This window comes from Pinus tabuliformis, chromosome 7 (genome assembly GCF_031772625.1).
Source record: "Pinus tabuliformis cultivar Carrire ecotype Pingquan chromosome 7, CPIR1, whole genome shotgun sequence".
Classification (NCBI taxonomy): Eukaryota; Viridiplantae; Streptophyta; class Pinopsida; order Pinales; family Pinaceae; genus Pinus; species Pinus tabuliformis.
The window spans coordinates 50,171,173-50,193,015 of record NC_142293.1 but is presented as its reverse complement, the minus strand read 5'-3'; positions in this window follow the sequence as shown (position 1 = coordinate 50,193,015).

Below are 21,843 nucleotides of genomic sequence, written 5' to 3'. Positions count from 1 at the left end.
CTAGAGATTCACCAACCTCATCAACCAAAGTAGTAATAGAAGAAGAAGATCCTGCACCCCTCACACAAGGAGTAGTTTTCTTATCTTCAACTGGAGAAAGACTTCTAGGGAAAGAGCTAGAGATCCCTAATGAAGAAGAGGAGGAAGAAACTTATTTTAACTTACCATTGATAGAAGAAGTAGAACTAGAAGAGCTAGAAAAAGAACCAAAAAACCCAATTTTGGAACCTTATATTAGTTCTGAAGGATCTAAATGGCTGGAGAAGGGGAAGCGGAGGTACATAATGTTAATGGTGAAAACCTAGGATTGGAGGCGGAAGAGGAGGAAATAGCGGTGGAGGAAGAGGGAGAGGAGGAGGTAGGGGAGATCGAGAACCCTTTGGATTTCCTATACTCGATGAAGATACAAAAACTACGATGAAAAACATCTAACCCTCCATCTATCCAAATTTTCATGGATTAAGAAGTGAGGATCCTGAAACATTTCTCTTTGAGTTTGAAGTCTTGTGTAGATCTTATGATTATCTACGTGACCCTCTAAAGTTGAATTGTTTCCAGCAAATCTTAAGGATGCAACATTAAAATGGTTCATGGGATTAGGAGCAAACTCTATAAGAACATGGGAAGAAATGAAAACTACATTCTTAGAGAAATATAAGGATTATTGTATGCCCCATAATCTTAAGGATGAAGTCTTTAAAATGATGCAGAAAGAAGATGAAAATCTTGAAGATTTCATTGAAAGATTTTATTATAATGTTAAAAGGGATAAAATGCATGAATTAGATGAAGAAGCTTTGAAATCTCTCTTATTAAAATCCATGAGAGGTCAGTGGATTGATCTCCACAATTTGATGGGTAAGGGAGATATTTCTCAGTTATCATTTGGAGACATTTGTGAGTTGTGCATACACATTTCAAGAGGTAAGACAAGGACTGGGAGAAATCCAAGAGATCCTCTCATGTCTAGGATTAATAAATCTGCAGTTGGGACTGTAAGTAGGGTTGAATTAATTAATTTGGTTTACAACTTTAAAACAAACATTTTGGGAAGTCTTAGTGAACAAATAGATGCCCTTAAAGTCCAAAATAAGTAAAATGCAAAAAATACTGTATTGTCAATCTTTTGTCCCAAATGTAGAAAGAAACATGCTTTGAGAGAATGTCCTCTTGATTTAAAAGGTGTAGAAACTTGTGTTATATGTGCAGAAAATCATGATATAAAAGAATGTCCTTCAATACCAGGTCTTAAAGCAGTTTATCAAGAGGAAATTATACCAAATTAGATAAATCCCCTTTGTTTTATTGCTAAGAGACCATGGCAAAATTCACAACCAAATATGACACAAGGATTCAACACTCAAACATTTGCACAACCATCAAAAAAAAATTGGACTACACCCATACCTTGGCAATCTTGGCCTCAACCTTGGGCACAAGGATGGAAAAATTCTTATGGAAAATATCCTCAATATCAACAACCTTATCCTGTTTTTCCACCACAATATTTTCCTCAACATGTTCAACCAAATCAACCTCATAATCCAAACCCACAACTTTCATTATCATTTCCGCAAAGACCAAATCAATTTCCTTCTCAACCACTTATGAATCTGAATAATAATAAAAATTCACAACCTATTTACAATATGGAAGGAACAAATTTCCAAACTTACATGATAACTCCACTAGATCTAAACAATGTCCAACTTAGATCTGGTAGAGTCTTGGAAAAGAAGTCCCTGACAGTTGTTATTCAAGAATCTGAAAAAGAAAATGCCTCTGAAAAGGAGAAGCCGTCAATGAAAAAGAAAAACTTCAAAAACAAGTCACCCCTACACATTTTGATAACATTCCAACTCCTATTATGGAAGAACCTATTTGTTTCAAAACCACCTTTTCCTGAAAGATTAAAAATTGATGAAGGGGTAGAAAAACAGATTTTATTGCTTGATTATGATATGTTAGATGAGTTGAAGAATGTTTGTATAAAAATTCCTTTGCTACAAGCCATTAAGGAAATACCAATTTTTGCAAACACAATTAGGGAGTTGAGTATTAAAAGACCAGGGAGAAAGAGAAAATAAATCAAAAGAGCAAGCCATGGCTGGAATCAACTGAACTGATTCAGAAGTATATCATGTGCGATGGGCGCCATGATGTGGTAAGACCCCGACATCTTAAACTGCTAGCAAGTCTGAGACTGAAAATAGTAATAAACTTGCCTTTCTTCCTAAACTTTCTTTTGCATGAGGTTGCTAGTAGAATAAGTAAAGCTAAAAGCCCCAATGTTGCAGTTAGTCATCATGGGCTGATCAAATTAATAGACATTAGAGAATTGACCCAATTACATCCAACATGGGATAATTTCATAAGGCCTAATGAACCATCATCTTTAGAAGAGATACCTAAAATAGAAAATGAGTAGCTTGAAACAAAGAATGAGCATCCTGAAATAGAAATTGCCTAGCCTAAATTGGTAAATGTTCAATTAGAAGAAGAAAATCAGACCTCGGTAGTGCAAACTTTGAAGAGGGGCCGGAAAAGAGTAGCCTTTGTTTTTGTGTCTGTCTCTGCCAAATGTAGAAGTTCTGACCGATTAAAACGGACTAGAAGTTTTACTGAGCATGCAGTGGAAGCAAGACCATTACAAGGATCCCCTACAAAACAGTTGGGTGATTTCCCTCAAGATTATGAGGAAGAAATAGCTTGAGTTCTAGAAAATATGAGGCCACTCTTTGAAAAATATGTGGGTTGTTCTGTAAACCCACTGAAACAAACTCATACCTCTACTCCTTCGACCTCCACGCATAACCCTCATGATACAGAAGTATTACCTCCAGGGAAAATTTTAGGGGCTAATAGTCGCCCCTGGGCTAATTTTCCATACTTTTCCCCAAAAAAACATTCGCTAATTTCCATTTTTTTGTAAAAATGGTTCACCGAAATTTTATAGAATGAAATTATTTTACCCTAAAAACCGCCAAATGATTATATATAGACTATATAAAAATATTATAAATTTGAATATTTTTACAAAAATATCTCCAAACATTTTATAGATTTCATATTATGGACTAGTGGGATTCACCAAGATTTCTAAACTTTAAGATAAATTTCCATCCTTAAAATTTTCCCTGATTACCTCTTTCGAAGAACACTAGAAGCATGTAGGAATTCATTGAAACGGTGAAGGAACTAGATTCTTCTACGAAAAAAACCAGAACACCAAAAGTCAGAAGGTGACTCAGGTGATACAATTCCACTTGATCAAGATCCTGAAGATTTTGAAACTTCTCATGTTTATGAAAATATCATTGTTTCCCCCTCTTTGTCTGTTGAAAAATCCACTGAAGAGATAAAGAAAAGAAACAATCATAGGGTAAAGTTGTTAAAACAGGAAAACAAGAAACTGAGGAGAAAGATAAAACAACTCAAGAAATGGTTAAAGGATTCCATAAGGACCTATAAGAAGAAGATATAACTCAAGAAAATTTAGATTCAGAGTGAAAAAAATTTCAATTATTCTGCTGAAACTCAGACTGAGGAAATTTGTACCAACTCTGTGGGAACACAAGAAGATTTCTATCTCTCTGTGGCATCAACTGAAGTCGCTACTCAAACATATTTAGCAATGACTTTCAGCGAAGCTACTCAAACTAAAATTATACCTCCTTATTTTCCTTTAATTAAGGATGTCACTATTCAAAAATTGAACATAGAATTGGCAAAGTCTCAATAGATTTTAAAATAATATCAAGGCAAAGTTGTGCCCTGGCCAAAATACCAGGAACTATTAAAGAAATTCAATGCATTATCAATTACAGAAGATGAGACTTACGCTGATCTTAAGGAAGAGCCAAAAAAGGTAGAGAAAGTAAAAGGTGAGCTCCAAAAGTCTTTGGAGCAAATCAAAGAAATCTATTCTATTTACTCAAATGCATTGTCTTGCAGATCCCCTGCTAAAAACTATGCACTATTTTTACTTGAACATTACTTGTTTTTGAAAATTAAAGATGTGAGATCAGGCCAACCTTTTCAATTTAGTACCATTATTGATTTTATCATGTGTTTTCAAGAACAAAATGAGGATGTAAAATATTTCTTGTGTTAATTGTATTTACATAATTTATTTTTGGAGGATGAAAAAGATGGAAATCCTAGTCCTTTCATTCGAGATGTTCAGTTCCAAGCTTTTATATCCTTTGCTAAAAATCAAATTAAGTGGGCTAAAGCATACATCGTGTTTTAGGAAAGAGAGAATGGACTAGATCTCTAGGTTAGATGTGAGCCTGCAAGTCCCCTATGAACTTTCATACAACATAAGAAATTCATGGAACAAACTGGAGTTGTGTCTACTCTAGCTCCTATTCATAGAGATACCCTTAGGTTAGGCCTTGAATATTTTGAAGAAATCAAGTAAGAAGCCTTTCAGACTGCAAAGCAAATATGGAATGCATCCTCCAATGAGGTCAAGAATAGAGAACCCTTCAATTACAGGAATTTTAGGGCAACTGCTGCACGAGTGGCACATTATAGTAATCTGGTTATGACAACAGGTCCCACCTAGATTGGGTGTCAGTATAGATGTCCTATTATCTAGTATCCCCCCAGAAGAGTATCATTGTGAACATGAGCTTTCTAAAAGATGAGAAACAAGGGCTTTTGAGGTACTTTGAAACAAAAATGGCTTTTGTCTTTATAAAGAAACCACCTATCTGGCATATTCCTTAACTTTATTACATTTCAACTATCTCATTGCATTAGGCCATGCAAAAAGGTAAGTTGGGGGTATTTTGGGTTGTGAAAAAGGTATGGTATTCATCTTTATTACCTAGGTTGATAACATGTTTTTCAATGATTTAACTTTCAATTTGACGATATTTGGAAGAAAAGGATAATGGAAACTAGTTGAAAGAATTGTCGATTGATTTAAGTATTTGTGATGTTATAAGTCTTAATTTAAGTTAATTTGTGTGCAGAACAACTTGATTGGATGATCGATGTTCGTTCGGATGAGTGGAAAGCGCTAAGTATGGACAACTATTATCTTAACTGGGGAAAGTTAAGCTAGGAATATGCACAAGGCAACTCAGGGAGATACAGATTACTATTTGAAGTTTTGATGATCACGATGAGCAATCTTGAAGTTCCTATGATCACAATGAGAAATCTTGAAGTTCCAATCCTCAAGATAGCTCCATTTAATAGAATTTTTATGTAATATATAAGTTAGTGGTAAATAGAAATGAGGGAGACTTTACTTTTCATTCTTATAGTGAAAATGAGAACAATGATTCAACCTTGAAGTGTTATAAACGATTTTATAACTTATTTTGATATTAATGAAGAGTTAAAGCTTTTGTGTTAAGTTTGTGTATTGAGTTTCTTACGACGGTTCCTTTTGGGGACCTCAGTCCCAGTCACCGGAAGATTTAATGCTCGGTTTTATTATTTTCATTTATTCTCTTTGTGAATATTGGTTATGCTATTTCCTTTCACAGTCAAAAGTGGATTGGATCTTATGTTTTCTAATGCTACTAATCTTCCTGAATTTGTTAAATTCATTTTATGAGATTAAAGGCTTTACTGAATAAGATTACTGAGTTATTTTAGCTTTGTGAGACTTTCGAATAGCCATGTGATTTAAGTAATTTTCCTTTATGCATATGATTTTGTACAAGCATTGTGAATTATATTGTTGAATCTAGATTGATCCCTTTTAAGAGTTTGGAATTCTAAGTAATTGGAAGTAAAATGGTTGTTGTGTGAATAGTTTATTTCTGCAACGATTAGATAGATTTAGGACTTCCTGTGAGTCTTTTGTAGTAATAGCTTCTTACATTTCGATCCTCTGGGATTTTATCTTGCACATACTGTGCTGATAGCCTTGAAATAAAAGATGAATCCTAGGTTGACAGAATTAATGTAGGATTAAGATTGATTTTTCGAAGTCATCTTTGTTACCCAACATTTATAACATTAATTCCTCCATTGGGTTTATAACATTAATCCTTTGGGTTTATCAATATAAATATAAATCCCAATGGATTGGAATATTAATCCCTAGGGTTTATTAATACCATCAGTTTATAATATTAATCCCTAATATGTATAATAATATATTAGGGTTTATAGCCTTAGGGTTTACATATAATCCTATTGTTTAATATTAATCCATTGAGTTTATAATATCAATGTCGTAGGTTTATAATGTTTATCCATGAGGTTTATTAATCTCTTTGGTTTTTAATATTAATAATCTCTTGGGTTTATCCCATTAATCCTTTGAGTTTATTAACCATTTGGGTTTATAATATTAATAATCTCTTCGGTTTATAATATTTATTTCTTGGGTTTACAATAATAATAATCCATTTGGCTATATATATACATATATATATATATATATATATATATATATAACAAAATAATGAGAGATAAATAAGTATTTTTTTGGAAGTTTGGGAGGACTACATCTTCATCATGTCTAATATATCACCCTGATCTAGGCAAGGAATTGAACCGGTGAATTCACATCAAGGAGTACCTTAACAGAGCACTCGGTCAATGTCTATCCAATACCCCGTGGATGATATACATAATAATTATTAATGTAGTTGATGTATGACTATCGACATATATCAACCACATTGGTAAATGTGGTTTGTAGATGTGTTTCATATAGGCTTATCGGCCTATATCGGCCTATATCAACCACATTGGTAAATGTAGTTGTGCTAATTATAATATATAATCTTTAAAATATCACATTATTTTAGATAAATGTTTTAACTTGAGTCACTTTAACATAATGACCCTCGTGCAATACCCCTTACTTGGTGGGAGGCTTTTGGATAAATGTTTTAACTTGAATTACTTTAACCTTATGACCCTCATGCAATACCCCTTCCTTGGTGGGAGGCGCATTGATGTCTAGTGACACGAGTAACATTGAAGAATGCTTCTCGTGTTAAAGATATAATAAATATTTATAATTGTTGCGACAAAGTAGGTGGTGAAATTAATATTGTATATATTTAATTTTCTGAGGATGTTTAGGAGTGGGTGTTTGTTTAGAGTGGGTGTTTCTCGTGTTGAAATGATGTCAGTCTGTATGAAAGGGAGTTGTGGATCTTATTGTATCGGGTGCATTGCATGCACTCGTGTCATTTAGTTGATCATGGTACAAAACTAGCATAAGGTCAAATGCCATTTGAAAATTGCGGGCCACATAAAGAGGTACAAGAGAACTCTACAAAAGAATTCCATTAGATTGGCAAAGCTAGAGGATTTGATAGTATAAACCGCAAGCTAACCATTCTAGCTAGAAGAGCAACCAACATATCCTTCTCCTCCAATGATGGTAGTGACCAGTGGGCACAAACTTCTGGAGATTTTGCCCAATAGTTGTTATGACCTACTAGTTTTTTGCATACACAACTACTAGTATTTTTTGTCTTCTCATGTTGATGCATGTCAAGTTCTGGCACAACCAGCCTGCATTTATAAGCTTCTATTTAAAGATGCTCTTGTTAGAAAAAGTCTTAGAAACCTTAAGACTTTGAAATTATGTTACTGGTTTGATTTTTCTTTGGATAGACCAATAGCATATTTTTTTATTTATATAATCCTCATTTGATGTAATGCAAAATGTTTAACTTCAAAAAGGAAAAATTATATATATTAAAATTACGATTGAATTTAAAATCATTTTATATTTTGTGTTTTATATTTTTATATATCCAATATTAATAATATTATCACTTCATATATAATTTAAAAAAATATTTCAAATAATTAAAATTATTATATTTATATATATAAAATTTGATTTTCAATTATCTAAGTTTTCAAAGTTATTTAAGTGGAGAGATTAGTAGAGTAAAGGTAAATAGGTCTATGAGTCCAACATACCCTCTCTCTATGGTGTCAAAGTAGTTGATCCACGAATAAGTGTTCGGGTTTAAAGTGTTTAGTGTTTTAACCATTGGAAATGGTAATTATTCCTTGGTGCATGTGATGGATAAAGTGAGCATTTGATTTAAGTCAAGTTTAATATTTGAAGTTTGAGTTCATTTTATATTTGGAAAGTTAAATTTATGTAAATGTTTACATATTGAAATTAGTATTAATTGAATTGTCAGTTAAAAAATATAACTCTTTATTGATTCATTGTAATGCAGTCAAATTTGTGCAACTCATATTTTCCTTTTCTCTTTCCATCAAATTAATAAAAATAAAAATGAATATTTTATGAGCTGCCACAACTAGCAACTGTGTTATCATCACTCACAGAGTGTTTGCATATTCATTTGCTTTGTTGAACTGCCATTTTTTTTTCAGGTCGAAAAAAGCAATAATTGTATTTATATCAGAAATATAAACAAAATATTATACTAGTACAGTTGTTCCTCAAATATATGAGACTATACATAGGAGTGGAATTAACACCAGAATGAGCTCCAGCCAAAACTAGAAAGCACAACTGTTCCTCGAATATGAGACTAAACATAGGAGTGTAGAAATTAACACCAAAATTAACACCAACATGAGCTCCAGCCAAAATTGGAGATCATCAGAACAGAGCATGCCAAGAGAACCAAAAACTAGCAGTCATTAAAGGGCCGAGTCTAAAATAGTCTCGCTGATCGTAGAGAAGACTAAAAATAACCATTGAGTAGCAAAACAGAACATAACAATCTACTCCCCGCAACAGGAAAGACAAATCAAGCTTGGAGAACTTGCGTTCACTAGAAATAGCAACATTAGAGGATGACAAACTTCAGCATCCAGAGAGAAGCATCTGAAACTAATAGAAAAACAAACCCAGAAATTGGTGAAAGCGCCAGAACCGAAACTAAAGCAAGGTTAGAATTCAGGAGGAGAGAAGTCCTGAATGGAGAAAATATTGCCCTCATAGAAAACCTGCATGAACCATAAGCCTGGAGCCGCTTGAAGACCTCTTTTTGATAAATCATCTGCACGCTGGTTAAGATCCCTTTTGATGTGATGAATGGAAACTCCCTTGGATCTGTTCCATAAATATTTGATCCTATCAATCCATCGAGTGAGTTGCGGCTTCCTAATGATATTCTTACCAAGAACACCATCAACCATGACCTTAGAGTCACCAAAAATGGAAACATCCTAGAGATTGATAAGGAGGCAGAAATGAAGAAGGCCAGCAAGGGCCATCGCTTCCGCCTTGCTGTTTGATCCTCTCCCCCCGTTCCAGTAAATGAGATAATGGCAATTTTCATTTATCGAGATGAAAACCCCACAGCCACATTGAACACCCTGTTCAGCCCCGTCGAAAAAGGCCCTCAGCATAAGAGATAGGGCCTGCTGTACCGCATTCTTTCGGTTCTGGTTCCTTGGATAGGCACTGCGGAATCGACTCATAAATGGAAGAGATAATGGAGATGATTTCCAGAAAAGGGGAGACCTTACTGTTGAATATAACCCTATTGCGCCACTTCCATATACACCATATAGTGATGATGAAGATTGATCTCCATGATTCTTTTTGAAAACTGCTCCATAAAAATGCATCTGAAATAGAGAAATGAGACATATGCTGGATGCCATGGGAATCCTCCAGAGTCCACCAAAGTAGACGAGTTTTCCTGCAATCAAGAAAGAGGTGGAAGTTGAACTGCCATTGTGTATGTGATTCGACCCTCGACACTAGCGTGCAGAGTCGCTCGCGATGTTGAGAAAATGTCATGGATTAAGCCGAGAGGAGCTGCCGTCGAGCTATATAAATTAGTTAAGTCGCGAATTGTTGTGCTAATGTGAAGGTGTCACCCGTGAATTTCAAGAAGCCATAGGTCGTTGCAGCAAATCGAGCAACCATAGCTAATGCGTGCAGCGCCACTCGGGACTCGGGAGAAGTTCAAATAAATTAGCTTCGTTGTTGCATAAATGCATATTTATGATATTGCTGTGAGATATTTTTTGGCAGATTATAAAAAATAAAATAAAAAAGGTACCCAAGTTATTCAAAGTCGAGGTCAGGAGGGTAACCGTAAAGTTTTAAGGAAAGTTATTTTATTTTGAGGTTAAAGTTTGCTAAAAAGGCAAGTTCTAAAAGGTTTTGTGAAAAGTTTCGAAAATGGCTTTGTTAAAGAGTTTTATTTGGGCAAAAAATAAATAATAAAAATAATTTATTATTTAAAAAAGAGAAGAGGTTTATCAATACATATTTTTTTTAATGACATTTTATAAAGTGGTTGTTAAAAGAGAATTAGAAAAAGAGTTTTTATTGGAAAAAGAGTTTAAGGATTTGTAAAAATTTATTCTTCTATAAAATTTTGTTTTGTTCTGTCAAGTATGATAGTATTTTGGGTGAAGAATATGCATTATAATGGCGCATATTCAACATCATATTTTTTTGGGGGTGATATGGAGGGAAGCCTCATGCAATAAGGGAAGTAGACAAAAAAAAAAGAAAGACAATGGTCATGGGTCCCAAAGCGCGACTAAAGCAGATTAAGGAAAGGAATTGAAAAGAAGAGGTACACATCAGTGCCCTTTTTAGGGAGGTTTAGGCTACAACCAAGGAACTGAGAAGTCTAGCAGAAGACGAAGAAGAGGTCGAGGGTGATTGGTGTAGCTTGGATCTGCTACCACCTCTGATGTTTACTAGTAAGAAAATGATTTTTGGGTTGTCAAAATGAAAACTTTTCTTCGAGATAAAGTGTTAATTTAGTACCGGTCTAATAACCTATATTGTTGACACCTAATCCTCTAAGAATGGGTGAACTGGAACGTGAACAGTCATCAAGAAGATGAACTGTTCCGTCTCCTTCTTGTATATAAACAATAGTTCTCTTAATGAAATATCATCTCAGTTTTCTTCTGTTCAATGTGGAGTTACCCTGGCCTGACATGGTATCAGAGCACAGGTCCTAGAAATAGTTGTAACTCCTGCCTCTGTCCTGAGCGCTGCTCAGTCCTGAGCGCTACTCTGCCCTGAACGTTTGTCTCTCTGCGCATTAATTGCGTGCCTGAACGGTTGTCTGGCCTGACATTGCCTCTGTCCTGCGTTTCATTCTCTACGCATCGAAGACTGTGTGAAATTCCGTTTTAGACCATCTTTACGCCCGTTACTAAGCTTCTCCCGCATGATGGATAGCTGTTCTTCGAAGGAAACAACCCTGGGTTGAATTTGAGCCAAAGCATAGTGAGCAACCTCCTTGTGAGCCTCGGGCTCTAAACTGCCCTAACTCCTGCGCAAATATCTGCAACAGCTTCCTCGAAGCCACCAGCGACACATCGTTGGACACCATATGATTCAAAATATGGAGCTCAGAAGCTTTGAACCCTCTCGGCCATGTCACGCCCTTGCTTTTTTTCACTTCAGCAGTCCATTCTCCGAAACTGTGTCAGCACGTCCTGTTGAGCACGATTCCATGCTTGGTCTTTAGGCGCAGGGATTTTTGGTCGATCATACTTTAAGATCACTTCCATGTGTCCTTCGAGCGTGTAATAGCTCCTAGCCCAACCTGCTAGCTCTCGCTTGACGTCTACTGGCGCTAGTCTTTCGATTGCTTCGTCTGCAAAGGGGTCGACTATCACCTTGTATTCGTCCCTGATCGTCCTCATCGGGATCTCGGCAAGTTCAATAAGACCTCTGCGCTCCTTCCTGAAGGGATGATCCATATCTTACGCTGGGCGGCCGCAAAGTGAAAAACACTTTTGTACTTATTTAAAAAGTACCTCTTTCACAACTGCGTTGAAATATTTCATATTTTTCCCATAGCTTGAGCATGGAGAGACGATAATGAATAGTTTCAAGACAATTGATGTAGATGCACATTGCACACAGTACTGGTGACCATCATTATCATCTATGGTGTTAGCATCCATGACTGCTTTCAAGCAGATAACGCTACTTTCCCTGAGAACAGTGTCTGTCGGCGATGGTCGAACCTAGTATTGCAAGAAGCTGGACTGAATAATATTTTGTCTCTTTTAAAAAGTCTGGTCAATATACAGAGGTGTAAAAATACTATATGGTGAATGGTATCATCGGCGCAAGAGGAGGAAATGCATACTGTCTCTGCAATCTGCTAAATCAGTGAAGATTAAAACGCGCAGTATCATCCAAAAGTTTTACATATTGCGCTGCTTTCATAATAGTTTTGCATTGATATATTGAAGTAATATATATTGAAGTAATATATCCCTTATGCGTTTTTCATTGATATATATATTGAAGTGATATATCCCTTGTGCATTGTCAAGGATTCCAACAATCTTCATTAGTATTATGCAGTTGATTTTTCAACTTCAGTATGGCGTTTTTGTATAGTGGATGAGCAGTTTGTTGAATTCATGATATACGCAGTTTATATGATTCAAAGCGTTCAAAATATTGCGGTGTTTCCAGAATGTTTTGTAGTAGTGCATAATATATTGATATATTGAAGTGATATATTAATACATTGAAGTATTGAAGTGATCCCTTGCGCATTTTTCAAAACATAGTAGTATTGCAGTGATATGTACAATGAAATACTGATGTTTTTTAGCAAATATTAGAAGGCTGTAACGTAAGGATTTTCTATCAGCAGAAATAATTTTTGTTACAGTATGCATTCAGGAGAAAGAAGAAGATACTTCAGAGGCAGGGGGGGCAGACACCCTCAAGAAGAAAAGGCAGACTTACATTGCATTCGCTGCAAACGAAATGGATCACATGATGCTTCTACATGCAAGCTACCATGGGACAAAATTGAGCAGAGAAGAAACCAGCAGAAAGGTAAAACCGATGACACAGACAAAGGTAAAGCACCTGAATCCGCTCACTATATTGAGGCACAATGTAACATTGGAGTAAATGAATATTTGTTTAATGCTTCACTTGATTCTTCAAAAAATGATTGGTTGCTTGATTCAGGAGCAACCTGTCATATGACTCATAGGAAAGATTTTTTTGAAGATTTCACTGACAATGTTGATGGAGCAGTATACTTTGTAGATCAGTCAAAAATCAAGCCATCAGGGCTTGACACAATCAGGCTTAAACTGCCTGGTCTTCCAGACTTTCTTCTGGATCATGTTCTATATCTCCCACAGCTCAAGAGAAACTTCTGTCCTTGGTCCACATCCGCCAACAAGGTCACTCCATTCATATGTTTGATGGAAAGCTTGAGGTAAGAAAGGCATCTGACCACTCACTTGTCATGAGGGGTATAGAAGAAGAAAGACTTCTTAAACTGCAAGGAACCTCTGCTCATGCACAACATTTCTCATATATTTCTCATCATGAAGAAGGTACACTTCCGTCAAGTTTATTATGGCATGCTAGATTTGGACATTTAAACTATGACAGTCTCCGCTTATTGAAAAAAATGGTGTTTCTGGTTTGCCTACAATTCCTAGAAAACATAAGCAATGTGATGCTTGCATTCTAGGAAAGCATAGCAAACAGTCTTTTCATGATTCACATTCAAGAGCACATAGGAAGCTTGAACTCATTCATTCAGATTTATGTGGTCCAATGTCTGTTCCTTCTGCAAATGGAAATAAATATATCATGACATTTATTGATGATTACACCAGAATGTGTTGGGTTTATTTATTGAAGAACAAATCTGATGCTTTTCAAACATTCAAGAATTTTCATAAGTGGATTGAAAATGATGCACAATCTCATATTGGGTCTATTCGCACTGATAATGGAAAAGAATATACATCAAATGAATTTGAAAACTATCTTCACCAACATGGGATCAAACATCAAACAACTGTACCTTATAATCCCCAACAGAATGGTGTAGCAGAAAGAATGAATAGAACAATCTTGAATATGGTACGATCCATGCTTTTCTTCAAAAATGTAAAGACAATGTTTTGGGCTGATGCTGTTCTATGTGCTGCATATATAAAGAATAGATGTCCATCTAGTGCTATAAGAAACAAGACTCCTTATGAATTATGGTATGGACATGTTCCTTCGGTAAAACATCTCAGGATCTTTGGTTCCACCTGTTATGCTTTAATACCAAAGGTACATAGAAACAAACTTGGTGCTAGAAGTCGTAAGTGTATCTTCCTGGGGTATTCAAACACATCTAAAGCATACCGCCTCTATGATGAAGTAAATAAAAAGTTTGTTTTATCTAGAGATGTCATTTTTCTTGAATCATCCAAATCTGACAGTGTTGTTGAGCGGCAACTTGATCGCTTGGATAGATTCACAAAACCGAAATCATTTCAAGAGTTTGATAATCAGATTCCACATCTTGAAGGGGGGATTCCTATACTAGATCAACATGTGGAATCTTCTTCTGAAGAACAATCTCCCCGGCATGACACTCCAACAACGGATGATGCTTTAAGTGATGTAATTGATAGAATTGGGAGACTCAATCTTGATTCAGACCCAACTCAATCAATAGAGCAGCCTGGACCATCTCAGAAAGGTTCCCCAAAGTGGCTGACAAAGACACTTGAAAGTGTTCATCCTGATGAAATTGGAAAAACAGGAACCGGAAATACAAACCGACAAGATGGAGGTGATGTAGATAACTCTAATTCACCTGTTGATATGGATGTTACTTATGATTGTGAATTGAACTTGTCTACAGATTTTGAACCAACTTCCTTCAAAGAAGCTGCTTCTCATGATGAATGGAAAGAAGCGATGCAGAAGGAGTATGATGCCCTCATAAAGAATGGCACTTGGAAGCTGGTTGATCCTCCATTTGGAACCAAACCAATTGGCTGCAAGTGGGTCTACAAGAACAAGTACAAAGCTGATGGCTCACTTGACAAGCACAAAGCTAGGCTTGTGGCAAAAGGTTTTGCACAGAAAGAAGGGGTCGATTATGAGGAAACTTTTTCCCCCACAGCAAAATGGGCCACCATCCGGACACTCTTTGCACTAGCTGCTCAGAACGGTTGGAAAGTCCATCAAATGGATGTAAAAACTGCATTCTTGAATGGAGATCTAAAAGAGAATGTTTTTATGTCCCAGCGTGAAGGATTTGCTGTGAAAGGACATGAACACAAAGTATGCAAACTTGTGAAGTCCTTGTATGGCCTCAAACAAGCACCACGAGCCTGGTATGAAAAACTAACTGAGCATCTTCTGAAACTCAACTTCAAACATTTTGATCTTGATGATGCAACTTTATTTGTCAAGAAAGTTGGCAAAACAATTGTATATCTTGTGGTATATGTAGATGATCTTTTAATGACAGGGAACAATGAAAGCTATATTGCATCCATAAAGAAAGAATTAGGAAAAAGTTTTGAAATGACTGATTTGGGCTATGTTCATTACTATCTTGGCATTGAAGTAACCCAACATCCAAAATCCATATTTCTTTCTCAAAAGAAATACATTGGAGATTTGTTAAACAGATTTGGCATGACAGAGTGTAATCCTCTTTCTACTCCAATGGAACAAAACTTGAAGCTCACATCTATTGAAGGAAAGGAATTTGAGGATGCAACAAAGTATAGACAGCTTGTAGGAAGTCTCATCTACCTCACTACTACTAGACCAGACATTTCATTTGCTGTTGGAATCCTCTCCAGGTTTATGCAAAAGCCTTGTGAGGGACATTGGTCTGCTGCAAAAAGAATTCTAAGGTACTTGAAGGGAACTCAAGACCTTGGAATCAAGTATACACAGGTGGACGACTTCATCTTGATTGGATACTCTGATTCAGTCTTCGATGGAGACAAAGAAACTGGGCTATCTACTTCAGGATATGCTATGAGTCTTGGATCAGGAGCTGTCTCCTAGAGATCACGCAAACAATCAGTTCCAGCAGATTCCACAAAAGAAGCAGAATACGTGGCAGCAGTTGAAGCAACGAAAGAAATTGTGTGGCTCAGAAAAATTCTTGAAGACTTGCAGGTAAAACAAACACAATCAACTCCACTCATGATTGATAACACCTATGCAATAAAGTTGGCCAAGAACCCAAAGTTCCATGATCGTACTAAGCACATCAATACTAAATATCATCTGATCCGACATCATGTTGAGGCCAAAACAATCCATCTCCGTCATTGTTCCACAAACGAGCAAATTGCAGACATCTTCACCAAAGCGCTTGGAAGAGAAAAGCTTGAAAGATTCAGAACGATGCTTGGACTCACCAATATCCCTTCAGATTAAGGGGGGGAATGTTGACACCTAATCCTCAACAGATGGGTGAAATGGAACGTGAACAGTCATCAAGAAGATGAACTGTTCCATCTCCTTCTTGTATATAAAAAATAGTTCTCTTAATGAAATATCATCTCAGTTTTCTTCTGTTCAATGTGGAGTTACCCTGGCCTGACATATATGATGAAGTATGTGATGCTTTAACATTGGATTTTATAAACCATGCATTGAATGCAGAGTTTTTGTGCAGGGTACAAAAGCTACAACTTCCAAGGAAGCATCTTGGAAGCATAGTTTGGCACAAAGGAAAGTGGCATGCATCAGTAGGTTATCTCACAACTAGAAAAGTATGCAATAATAGCAGAAGAGAGCGAAGACATTGATGGATCCCACTATGTAGCCGCATATGTGAAAGATAAAGAAGACACAACAAATATTGCAGAGAGAGAAGTTGAAGCCTCTATATGTGAAGTAGAGCAAAGTCATAGGAATGCTCAAGAACTCCATCGTAACATGGATTGTGTAGATAATGGTGGATCCCACTATGACGAAACACATGTGGATGATGACAACAAAGTGAGATGTGAATTAGTCAATCTAATCACTGCTAATGAATTTGGTGGAGTTGTAGTTGTTAATAAGCACATGCATGCTCGAATATCCCATAACATAGTGGATGAAAAATATGTTGACTTTAATGAAGAAGATAATTTAACTAATAATGAGTGGTTGCACATGATGCAATAGAAAGAACATATTGATATGTTGTTATTTGGTGAGAGAAACTCACTTGTGCCGAAAATCCAAGTGGAATCCATCTTGTTTGCAATCGAAGACATTTGTAAAGGAGGGAATAAAAGGAAAAGAAGGAAGAGGAAGAGAATAAATCTCTCACTGCATAGCATAATGAGTATATTTCTAACATTGATCTTGAGTGTGCAGATTACAGGAAAAAAGCAAAGGTACTTGATGATGAAAGTGAAGAGAAAGAGATGGACGTTTCTAAAGATAAAGATGAAAGCATTGAAATGATATTTTAGCAATGGAGTCAAGAAGATATAAGATTCTACAATTAAAAAATATGGAAAAAAGAAAGTCAGGAATATGAAGTGTAAGAAGCAGAGGAAAGAAGACAGTTTGAAGATGAAGAGTTGTGGCAATAGTCCATAAGTGGAAGAGTTGTGGCAATTGTCCATAAGTGAAAGAATTGTTGAAGATGAAGTTAGAAGACAATATAATATTTCTTTTCATAATGAATACAAGAGAAAAATAAAATTCTTAATAGCAACAAGTAAAGAAATATGGAGCTTACAACAAGAAAGCACAATAGAAAATGAAATAGTTTAGAGGATATATAATTTGGAAGAAACAAAAAAGAAAATTCAAAAATGTAAAAGTTTAGAGTCATGTACGGCTAAATGAGATTTAGACCAACGAACATGTTTAATTGATGATTGAGTCAATTTTTATAGCATAGTCATGTTTGAGTTATGTTGAGTTATAAGGTCGTAGTTAAGGGGCACTGTGGGATATAGTAATTACTCTCAAGTGCATGTGATGCATGAAGTGAGCGATTGAGTTGAGTTGAGTTAAGTCGAGTCCAATCTTAGAGGTTCAATGTCATTCTATATTTGGAATGTTAAATTTAGCAAGTGTTTGCATGTTGAAGTTAACATCAATTGATTGGTAAATACCCCATATTGGGTTCATTGTAATTAAGTCATATTTATGTGATCAATAGAAGAGTAGCAACTCATATTGTTTATGTGTAAAATTTTATTCCATATTGGATTCATTGTAATCAAATCAAGTTTATGTAATCAATAGAAGAGTAGCAACTCATATTGTTAGAATAAAATCTTATAAAAAGAACCTACCAAATTGGGATTGAAGCTCAATATCATCACTTTAGTTAAAAGATAAAAAATATTCTTAAATAAAATAAAAAATTATTCCCAAGTTTAAATTTAAAAGAATAAATTTAATTAAATATTTATAATTGAAATAATTAAATTCCATATCTCACTTATTCATGTCATTAATCTGTATTCATATCATTAAAGTGCAAAATAATATTGATTAATATATACAACCAAATGTCATGGTGTCCAATTTCAAATTCAATAAAATTTAACTTTATCATGCTTTTTGAAATTAAGGATGCTTTTTGAAATTAAGGTGACTTTCCTAATATCCAGACGCATTGAAGTAAACTTTCTGCACACGCTATTGGTTAAACTTTTCGAATTCATTCACCCCACATGCAACTGGTTAACACGCAACTTTAACTCCTCGACGGGCCCTCCATTTGCGGCGACCGTGACCGCGATGTTTGAAAATGGTAACATGTCACGAATGTTGGCCCCAGCGGTTAAATTTGACGGGTGACCCTACCCGTCAAGGAATTTTTTTATGACGTTTTTATTTTTAAATTGCCCATCATATGACTTCTAAAATTTATTTGTACAAGTTTCATCTAATTTCAAATTGTACTCCTAATTGTTCAAATTTTCTGTTTTTTGTTGTACCATTTGGCTCAAGTCTCATTGCTACACTTTGTTTTGAGACCTGCTAATCAAATTTTTCTGCAAATTTTCTAGTTTTCTGCAAATTTTCCAGATTGTTCAAATGTTTTGAGTTTTTTTTGTTTAAAATGGAAATAGTGATAAAATAGATGGGAAATACATATAAAAACAACAAAAAATAATATCATGAAGTGAAAAAATATATATTCATAATTACTTTCACATGAAAATAATGAATGTTAATATTGTTGCAACAAATTTGACAAAAATAATTCACTCACTCAAAAGAAGAAAAAATAGCTTTTGTTTGTAAATTTGAAGAATAGAAGATCTTTTTTTCCAAAAAGGCAAAAATTAGCAGAAAGGTGAACAACATTTAAATTTTTCCAGTTTTTGATGGTAAATTTAAAAAAAAATATTAGCTAATCTTTATGGAAAAATGGAAGAAAATGACCAAAATAGCGAATATATCTAATACAATTCCATAGTAAATTAAGGATTTGATAGTAAATTAGAAACATATTAAACAAACTTTGGGGAAAAATTGGAAAAAAAATAGCTAAACGGTAAATATTGGTTCTTAAATTGTTAGCTGGCTATATCAAAAGTCAGTAAAACAATCAGAGACTAAATTAGAAGAATATTAGCCATTTTTTCAAGAGAAGTGAATATGACCGCCAAATTTTTTCATGGCTTTAAAGATCAAAAGTTGAGGGCAGATGTTCTGAAAAGTGAAGTTGAATCTTACATTTACATAAAACAATTTTAAGATTAATATTTAGAATTTAACATATATAAAATTGAAATTTGAACTCTATCAGTACATGAACATGTAGCTCATGAAAACCAAAATACAAATATAAAGTTATTTTAACATTCATTCCCCATGAAAACAGTGCGTCTGTTCTGGTGGTTGCTAGTCTCACACTGCTTATGGAGGCATTGCTGTTGTGGTGGTTGCTCCTCCCGGATCGCAATCCAACCCACATGCTCTTGGCTCCAGCTTTGTCGGATGTTCAATTGAATGGGTGAGGTATAATAAATGTTTAATAAATAAGTTTTTACAGAGCAGTCACTGAAAGGGAAAATATGAGTTCTAATTTATTTCAAAATAAATTGAACCCCAGTCAGATTATTGTCAGATGCATCAAATTCCTCCAACTTCGGCAGTCTGGTGAAAAAGCCTAGCCTCTGGAGATGGCGCCAGTAAGATGATTGTTATAGTCCCGTAAATATCTCAGATTTTTCAGGACTATTTCCTCAATTTCCCATGGAATCTTTCCTTGCAATCCCGAAGAATCCAAGTATAAAATTCGCAGCTGACTGAAATTGTCACAGTATTTGCCTTGATTGTCTCAACACTCCAAAGATTTCCGATAGGCGAAGGAATAGTAACACTCAGATCATTTATATCTTATCAAGAGCGTACTCAGGCTTACCAGATTACCAAGTTCAATAGGAATAAAACCAGAAGGCTGACGAGATTACCCAGATCTGGAGAAATAAAACCAGAAATTGGTTGTTTCTGATATTCAGAATGGTAAGAACGCTGCAGTTCCAGACATCCGGAGCGATGAAAGGCGCGAACAAATTGATGGCGATAAGTTCTCCGGCGGAAAAATGATGTTCATTTTGTGCAGAACAGAAGTTCTCCGGCGAGTTTTTTGGCAGATAGATGAGGTTTTCTTCAGCGAATAAGTTATCCGGCGGACAACTGGGTTCATTTCGGCGAGAAGTGATCTGTCTATAACTTATGGGCATCGAAGTTATCAGCCAAGAACTTATCTAGTGATAGCTTATTGATAGATAAGTTAACTGATATTTACTTATCGTCGGATTGCAGACAGTCGGTTACACGGGTAACAGGTTACGGGTGCCAGGTGGATTATACCTATTAGTGATTACCGTGGATTATTAAATTAAACATTAAAAATGTTGATAAATCCTCCATTCAGCGCAACTTGCAATGTTAAATATAAATATATAAATATATATATATAATTTATAAAAAAAATTTAAAACTTTTAATTTTTAAACATGCCCGTCGTATTGACGTTCTTGAAAATTAATGGCAAGTTACACCTGACGTGGAAATTTAAAATTAAAACGTATTTTACGTGTAAAAAACTTAAATACGGGCATACGGTCGTCAAATTTAACCCCTCGTTGGCCCCATTGCGTCTCTCGTGATTAATTAATTGGCTGTAACGTTAATAAATTGAGAAAATTCAATTCTGCTTGGGAGAAAAACTCGTTTGCTTACAACATGATCTTCAGAACTGTTTCCCAGTTGCAAGTAAATCGGTACACAGGTTTAATACAATATTATTTGGTTTAATGTTTGGAGTTAAAAATAGGAAGAATGAATTGTTTTTATTATTAGTATAATTATATTTATTAATGTGGTTGTATATTAAATATATGTATAATTATATTTAAGTTAATATATTATAATTTATATTAATTATGTATCACATAAATAGTTGTTTCATCAATTACCATTACACATCCAAAGTAAGTTTTGGTACCATGTTAAAATAAAAAAAGAAATTATTATAAATTTAAAATTTACAATTTTCAAGCGAACACGCTACACCTCGAGACTGCCTAAAGCAGAGAACTTTTCATTATTAAGAAACATAATATATAGTTTACACCATAATAAGAAAATTTAGAACTGACACCTAAAACATAAAAGTTAATCTATAACACACGTTTAAAAATAAAACAAACTTTCTCTAATAATACCTATTCTCCATTACAGGGTTATATTGAAAATTATGGGTTTCTCTTCCCGCCAAATGAAAAGTGCAGACCGGGGGGCTTTCTAACGTTTTTTAGTGCCGGAGGTGATTCTGTCCTCCCAATCGACCCAAATGTTTCCAGCCTCTATACATATGGCAACCAATAAATCCCATGCTATTGGGCCATTAATGCATAAGATTTATTGGTTGCCAGTACCTTATGCCATGAGTCATGAAAGCCATACCATGAGCCATGAAAGCCATACATATTTCCGGCGACGTTCAGCGTCAACTTCTACGGCGCAGCCCTCTCGCTCCAACTCACGAAAGTCATCATTCGTACTTCATCGTTAATACAACTTGTACAAGCATTCAATGCCACCTCTTCCTTTACCATTTCAAACCTCCTCGGTTTTCGATTTCAAACTGGCATTGGCGC